This window comes from Monodelphis domestica, chromosome 6 (genome assembly GCF_027887165.1).
Source record: "Monodelphis domestica isolate mMonDom1 chromosome 6, mMonDom1.pri, whole genome shotgun sequence".
NCBI lineage: Eukaryota > Metazoa > Chordata > Mammalia > Didelphimorphia > Didelphidae > Monodelphis > Monodelphis domestica.
The window spans coordinates 18,387,419-18,396,474 of NC_077232.1; positions in this window are offsets into that span (position 1 = coordinate 18,387,419).

The following is a 9,056-nucleotide window of genomic DNA, read 5'->3' on the forward strand; positions in this document are numbered from 1 at the left end:
TGGTGGAATTGCTCCAACTGCTTCATGTGCTTCTGGTATAGTGTCCATGTCTCGTAATCTGTACAGGAGCGAGCTGAGGACCACTGTGTTATACATATAACTACACATAACATACAACATAATTATATATGAACAATAAATACAAGGGAATTTTGAAGCGAGTAGGACATACTAACAGGTAGGAGTGTAGGAAAGACATTTGCAACATGACAGTGAGCCGTGGTTTACTCCTTCGTCGGTTTAAGTCTTCAACAAATTCTGAAAATTCTGAATCTGCTTTTCCCTGTCTTCCTTCACATTTTGTCCTCAAGATCAGGAGTAGGAAATATGTCAAAGGCTCTACTTAAATCTAGCCAGTGTTCTCCTCCATTACTAATCAAATAGAACTTTGAGGGCAAGTGCCCTTGAACCCCAGAATCTGCATGGTTAGATGGAGACCATGGCAAACAGGTAAACTGGCAAATCTGAGTAGATTATAAAAAGGAATAGTCTTAATATCAATAATAATGAGAATATAATTTGCAATTTGGAAATGAATATCCTCATAACAGTCCTGAGAATTAGTGCATGTTTGCAAATATACTTATTTATATTTCAGAAATGAGGAAATCAAGCTTTATTCAGGATAAATTAATTGCCTAAAGTGTCACAGTAACCTCTCATTCTACCCCAAATCTTCTACCACCAAATTCAGTGATCTTTTCCCGAGCCTTCCTTATGGATATCTTTGCACTACTTCACCTTAGTTTCATTGTCAGTATCACATTTCATGTTACCCAAAATCTGATTGTATTCAGATCTGAGATGATCATACCCATTTCAAAAATTAACTGAGACTTGGAGATTTTCAATAACTTTGTCCATGTCACATACCTAGGTGTAATAGAATCAACTTTTAGTCACAACAAACTTAGAATAACAAAATACCCATGAGAAAATTTTCTTTGTGTACTCATACTTTCCCCTCATTGGTCAGAGAAGAATTTAATGGCTTGTTTTGTTCATGAGTTGGCAGCTGAGCTGCCTTGTATCTCCAAGGGACCCATAGTTCCTCAGAGATTCAGGTCTCCAAAATCTGGATAAAATTCCTGTTGCAGTCCTAACTTCAGCTCTTGACATTGAAATATTCTACTTTAGTGTTCCATTTAGTGCTACCAGATTGTGGGTCCAATTCAGTTAGACATTTATTCATTCCTCTGGTTTATTTTGTGTTTCCTGAGGCTGAGTTGAATGGAGGATAGGAGTGGACATCCTTAACTGGATTGTCATCCATGCCACAGCAATGGCCAGGAGTGACTACTTTCCCACTAGAAATTTTTGACCTCTTTGTCCCTGTGACCAAGGAGATATTTCTCTAAAGGAATCACATGCTTCCTCAGGTTGGAATTTCAGGGTCCAAACCTAAATATAAAGTTCTTGGCTAACTCTCCTCTTTGGAGTCCTAGCCACCTTACTCCATATTGAACCAGGTTCTAGAATATCCAGTCTAAGACTGCTGTGTTTATATAGATAGTAACATGGCATAGTAAAAATATTTCTCGAACTGGAGAAAGGAAGAATTGGGAAAAAAAACAATATCTCTAACTAATCCACCATTTCCACACTGGTAAGTCAATTGACTTCTTCCATTTCCTTTAAAATATGCAAAATGATATTTGTGGTACACATCTCGTGGGGCTATTTTAGGGCTCCAATAAAATCATGTCTGTAAATTGTTTTCCAACACCTAAAAGCTCTAGAAACAACACCTGAGGTTTTTCAAGTTCAGCATCCTTTAGTAACTGAAGGGATAATTTCAGTAATGGCTTACCCCTCAGTCCTAATGAAGAGTTTATTAAATAATGTCAGTAATGGATATATAGTATTCACAGTACTGCATTAAATTTGTGAGATAAGGGGTTGATAACCAAGTTTAGGGGAGACAAAATCCTTGCCATCAATGCTAAAACTCACATTTATGTAGGACTTAAATATTTGCAAAATCTTTCTATCACTCTTCTCATTTGAATCTCCTGAGAACTATGTGAGAATAGTATTATTATTATCCTCATTTTTATAGAGAGCTTAAGGTTTATTGACTTAAATGACTTTTCCATATATTTATATATAATATTTATCAGGGTCTGAGGTAGAATTTTAATCCAGTTAATTCCTCCTTCTTCTGAATATTGCTATTTTTGGAATGTTTTCCTTATATCAAACCTAAATTTATTTCTTCTTAGTATCTACCTTTTGCCCCTGTTTTTACCTTTGAGTTCAAGTAGGACAAGTCATAGCATTCCACTATATAGGAATCCTTCAAATATATGGAAATAAATTTCATCTCAATCCCTGTCCCATATTTTATCTTTTCTAGGCTAAACACCCTCAGTTTCTTCTACCAATTCCAAAAAGTGAGATTTCAAACCTTTCACCATTTTGAAATTCTCTAGCCAATCAATTTCCTTTTCATTGTGGAGAACATCCAACTGAACACATTGGTCCAAGTGCTGAGTACTAAAGATCACATTTTGTGTCTGGTTATTGTTCATCTCAGTTCAACATAAAGTCAAATTCCTTTTCTTTCTAGTCACATAGGTCCCAAAGTTGTGTTGGAGAACAAATGATCCAATGTGTTTAAAATACTTTGTGAAATTTAAAGAGGCTCCTCTGGTACATTGGATAGAGCTGTGCGAATAGAATTAAGAAGCCCCACATTGAAACTCATCCTCAGACATGATGCAATCCTGGGAAATTCCATTAATATTTGTTTTCTTTAGTTTCCTCAAATTTAAAATGTATTTGTTTAATAATAGTCCTTTTATCTCAGGATCATCATGAGAATCAAGTAATATGTTAAAGTGTCTGGTATGGTACTTGATTCATAATTTATGCTATAGAAATGTTACTTCACTTCGCTTCACCAATAGAGCTTCTAGTTTACATTATCTTTTTAAATTAAATTTTATTTTTTCAATTACAAATAGAAACATTTTTAACTTATTATTTTTATTTTTTAACTAATTAATTTATTTAGTTAATTTAGAACATTATTTATTGGTTACAAACATCATATTCCTTCCCTCTCTTCCCTCCCCTTACCCTTCCTGTAGCTGACACTCAATTCCACTGGGTTTTACATGTGTCCTTGATCAAAATCTATTTCCATGTTGTTGATGTTTGCACTAGGATGATCATTTAGAGTCTACATCCCCAGTCATATGCCCTCAACCCATGTGATCAAGCAGTTGTTTTTCTTTTGTATTTCTGCTACCACAGTTTTCCTCTGAACGTGGATAGTGTGTTTTTTCTTGTAAATCCCTCCAAATAATTCAGGATCACTGCATTGCCACTAATGGAGAAGTCCATTATATTCCATTGGACCACAGTGTATGTGATGTGTCTCTGGACCTCTGTGTACAATGTTCTTTTGGTTCTGTTCCTCTCATTCTGCATCAGTTCTGGAGGTCATTCCAGATCCCATGGAATTCCTCCACTTTATTATTCCTTTGAGCACAAAAGTATTCCATCACCAAAAGACACGCGATTTGTTCAGTCATTCCCAAATCAGAGGCCATTCCTTCATTTTCCAATTTTTGACCACAACAAAGTGTGGCTATTAATATTCTTGTACAAGTCTTTTTCCTTATTATCCCTTTAGGGTACAAACCCAGCAGTAATATGGTTGGATCAAATGGCAGACAAGTCTTTTAGTGACCTTTGCGTATAATTCCAAATTGTCCTCCAGAATGGTTGGATCAATTCACAACCCCACCAGCAATGCATTACTGTCGAGACTTTGCCACACAAAATCCAGCATTCATTATTTCCTGTGCTGTCATATTAGCCAATCTGCTCGGTGTGATGTGATACCTCAGAGTTGTTTTGATTTGCATCTCTGTGATTATAAGAGATTTAGAGCACTTTTTCCGTGTGTTTATTAATAGTTTTGATTTCTTTAACTGAAAATTGCCTACTCATGTCCCTTGTCCATTTATCAATTGGAGAATGACTTGATTTTTTGTATAAATGGTTTCGCCCTTTGTAAATTTGAATAATTAGACCTTTGTCAGAGGTTTTTGTTATGCAGACTAGTTTTCATTATCTTTGGTATCAACTTCCTATTAACTGTCATTGTTTCATTGTAATTCCAAAGATCATTCTCCTTGTCAGAAAACAGAAGCAAAATGCAAAGTCCCTGGCTCTATTTTTGAAATGCTTCTTTGTACTTAGCTCAACAACCTTGAGAATCAGATAATTTCCTTACTGGATTACCTTTTGTTTCCTCAAATGGAAAGATAAAATAATCTGCTCCTTTGTCACCTTTAGCCTTCATTGTTTCCCTCACCTCATCTTCAGCCCTACCACTGCTCTGATTATATAACTAGAAGGTAAGATCTCCTTTTACATTCATCCTCTGTCACATGGATTTTTCTTTGGTGCTGCAGACTTTTTTTGCATATCTAAGTCTGTCTAATTGTAATTTTTCTTTTTTATCCTCAAAATTTCATTGTTGAGATCATTCTGTGCTTCTGATTGCAACTCTCCATAGAATTAACCATAAAATCCTAATTGATTTTACATTTTGAATGTGGGGAACTGACTGTATGCAAACCTAATATGCATGTCTGACAATTCATAGTTTTTCCTTCTTCATGTATCACAGACTTTAGGATGATCTGATGAATTTCTACTCACTACTCCAACATCCCATCCCTATTTATTTTGATCCTACCCAACAATTCCTTATCCTTTGAGAGAATCCAGTGCAAAATTGAATTTCCTGATATTATTCCTTCACTTTTCAACTTCTGATGAATTATAGTATCTTCATCATAAAGAAATCTACAACCATTATTTGAGGAGATGCCCAGATACATAAATTGATATACAGATGATGACAAATAAATAGACAGTTAGAAAGAGACAAAGAGAGAAACCAGCAAAGTTAAAATGAAAAAGAGGCAGTCAAAAAGGAGTGACAATGATGAAGAGATACAGTGAAATATAGAAAAAAAACAGAAGTAGATCTAGAATGAGGGAGACAGAAAACGAGAAAACCTTCTGGCATAAGTCCAGATAAATGAAGTCTCTCATCAAAATTCTGATAACTGTTTAAGTTATTTCCATAATTTTCCTCTACTCTGGTTCCCAGATTACCTTTTTTGTTTTCTAAGTAGGAAAAAAAATTACAACAGTTTGTTATTACCTATTCTATTTCATTGGCATAAGGGAGTAACCTTTCCAGAACCATATTCTCTTTGAGTTCCCGGCCTCAAGCCTACATGTTATGTAAAGATAGGATTTAGCTATATCCTGATTATTAAAATGAAGATACTTAGCTCTTCCTTCATAGTGAAGCTAGAATTATAATCCACAATCTATTTTTTGATTTAACTACAAAAGGTAAATTCACCACAATTAATTTTAACAGTTACCATGGAAGCTAGATTTCTATTTGTGTGTCAAAGATTTTAATTCATTTTCCTTGAGAGGGACCTGGATATGCTACAAGGATGTTTTATTTTCTAAGTTTCATTCTCCCTAATTAACTAGCTGTGATCATCTTGACTTGAGATTCTCTGATTTGGTTTTCTATAATATTTTCAAGATGAAACTTGTTCTAGAGAGCATGTGGCAGCCCTTCTTAGAACTACCATAAAAACTTGTTCTAGCCTCTCATGGTGGCAAAGTTCAATTAAGTACTCAAAGTATAAGTGACTGATGAGGAACTGTGGCAGGGCTTTCCTAGCTCTGATGGCTTATACTCTGGGTAGGGAATGATTCTGGATTTGTCTGTTGCACAAAGGCTACCTTAGCTTAGTTAAGAGAGGGAAGGCTACCACTGGTCAATCAGTGAGTGATATTTAGTGTCTACTACTGTATCCCAGGCATTGTGCCAAACCTGGAGAATACAGAGAAAAGGTAGAACCCGTGTTCTCTTTTCACTGTAGATTGAAAACAGTAAAGTAGAATTACAGAGTCAAGATGGAAGAGTCTGAATGGAGAAAGCTTGAACCACCCTGGGGATCCCTACACCCAAACTTAAAATAACACTTCAAAATGAATGCTAGATTGTCAGAACAAACAAGAAGTCAGAGTCAAGCAACTTTCTTGCAGAAAACATTTTGAAAATTAGGCAGGGAGTGCCTGGCTCACTGGGGTGTGAGGGGAACAAAGCTCCCAGAAAGGCCACACAGCTTGTAGCAAGACTACTTCAAGGAATACTGGCACAAGCCAACAGCCAGTCCCATCCCTCAACCCACATATACTATCTCAGGGTTCTTCAAGTGGGTCCAATTCAACCTTGAGAACATGAAACCCTGTCTAACCTAAGAGACTGAAACTCCACACACGTCCCTTAAAGATCCAAAGCTCAGATCAAGCCTGCAATGAGAATCCAAGCCTTAGCTCAGGGCAGTGAATGGTGCACCTGGCTGGTTCAGGCCTAGATAATACTGAACCCCAGCCCACTCCCAAACTGAAGCCCCAAACTCCAGCACAAGGTAGTTGGCAGGGCACCCAGCTGGTTCAAACCAAAGAGGGAGGTCAAGAGCCCTTGCTGAAATCTTAAGTGAAAAAGAAAACAAAATCTAGTGGGTGAAACAGAGGTTTACAGTGAGAGAAAAGTTAAGGGACAGGAGGAATGAAGCAAACTATCTTACCTAAAGAGGTCCAAAAAGCTATTAAATTGGAGGGCAAAATGAGGGTCATAACAGACATTGTTTAACCATTATTCTCATTATCATTGTCTCAGAGGCAATAACAACCACACTCTCTCTGGTATAAGAAGAGGGGTATAAAAAAAGGGACGGGAAGTTTGGAGTTGTGTTTAAAAGTAAACACTTGTGTGTAGACACAGGGTGAAGGGGGAAATTGGACTAGGGGAATACACAAATAATAATCTTAACTGTAAATGTGAAAAGAATGAAGTCACCATAAAACAGAAGCATAAAATAGATTGGATTGAAAATCAGAGTCTTACACTATATTCTCTACAAGAAACATATTTGAAGCAGGAAGGCAAATAAAGAATTAGGGTAAGAGACTAGAACAGAATCTATTGTGCCTCATCTGAAGTTAAAAAAAGCAGGAGTAGCAATCATGCTCTAAGAAAAAGCTAAAGCAAAAAATATATCTAATTAAAAGAGAAAAGGAAGGAAATTATAACTTGCTAAAAAGTACCATAGACAATGAAGTAATAGACATACTAAAATATATGCAGCAAATATTATAGCCTACAAATTTTTATTGAAGTCAAAGAGCTTTAGAAAGAAATATATGGTAAAACTATATTTGTGGGGGATCACCTTATCCCTCTCTCATACCTAGATAAATTTACTCAAAATATGGACAAGAAAAATATAGAGTGAATGAAATTTTAGAAAAGTTAGAACTAAAAGATCTCTGGAGGAAATTGATTTAAGTCAAATTTCTAAGAATAAAAACCATTTCCAAAATGACAGTCAAAGCATATGAATAGACAGTTTTCAGATGAAGAAATCAAAGCTATTAATAATCACATGAAAAAATGTACTAAACCACTCTTTTTTTTAAACCTTTACCTCCAATATTAGAATGAATAATGTGTAATTATTCTAAGGCAGAAGAATGGTAAAGACTAGCCAATGGAGGTTCAGTGTCTTGGCCAGGTCACAGTGTAATGGATGGTGGTTTGGGGGAAGGATTAGATGCTTAATTATAGGCCAGTATCAGAAAGATAACTGTTTTGGGAAGGGCAACTGTTGGCTGACCGGTTAACAGATCCAGTCCATGCAGAGCCTGTCCTGAGGTAACAGACCACTGAATAACAGGGACAGATGTTGGATTCATTAAACTAGGGAAGGTGAAAAGGGGATTTGGATAAATCTAAGCTAATGTCAGCTACATAAACCCCTTGGACCTAAATGTCCTGTCACCAAGAGTCTTCACAGATTGAAACTACACTGATCCTTATCTATCTGTCTAAAGAATGCAGACCATAATATAAATAAAACTACAGTGGCCCACCTTTTGATGGTAATAAAGTTAATGTTTTTTTGGCAGTTAGGCAAGACAGGACCCAGTAGAGATCCTGGATACAGACGGGCCCCCAGACCTAATCTTATAGACAGATGACTCAGAGTGGTTCAGGATCACACCAGGAATCTCAGTAGATGACAATGAACCAGCAGGTAAGCAGGTAGGATGGGAAAGACAAGGTATAAACAGCCACCAAGGGAAAGCAGCCAGTCCCTCCTAGTCAAACCAGAGAAAAACCCAGCACACTCTCCCCCCCCCCCCCATTCTAGAATTATTTCTCAGCACCTGCATCTCCCTGCAGACCCACATGATATGCTCAAATCCTCTCTTCCTTACAACAATAAAAAGGAAGAGTCTAAGAACAGATTTGAACCTAGGACCTCCTCTCTCTAAGCCTGACTCTCAATGAACTAAATTATCCAGATGCCTCCTTTTCTTGATTAGGAAATGCAAATTAAAACAACCCAGAGGGACTGCCATACTCTTATCAAATTAGCCAATATTAAGTAAAGTGATAAATTTGAAGGTGATATTGTAAAACTGGGACACCAGTGCAGTGTTATTGTAGTTGTGAACTGGTCCAAACATTCCGGAGGGCAATTTTTAAGTGTGTCCAAAGGGCTAAGAAACTGTGCATATCCTTTGATCACTACTGGGTCTCTATAACACAAATAGCATGAAGAGGGGGAAAGGACTTATTTAAAGAAAAATATATTTAACAGTTTTTTTTATAAAATGATTTAGAAATTGAGGGAATTTCAATCATTTGGGGAATGGCTGAATAAATTGGATTAAATATTGATGATATAGTATTATTGAGTTATAAGAAATGATGATCAGGAGAATCTCAGAAAAAGCTGGAAAGACTTACATCAACTGATGCATAGCAAAATAAGCAGAACCAGGAGAACTTTATATGCAGAAACAGTAATATTGTAGGATGATCAACTGTGAAAGACTGCTACACTGTAATATAATGAGTGGTCTGGGACAATTCAGAGGAATGTAAAATAAATAATACTGCTGCCAGAGAAATAAATGTTAAGAGTTGGATG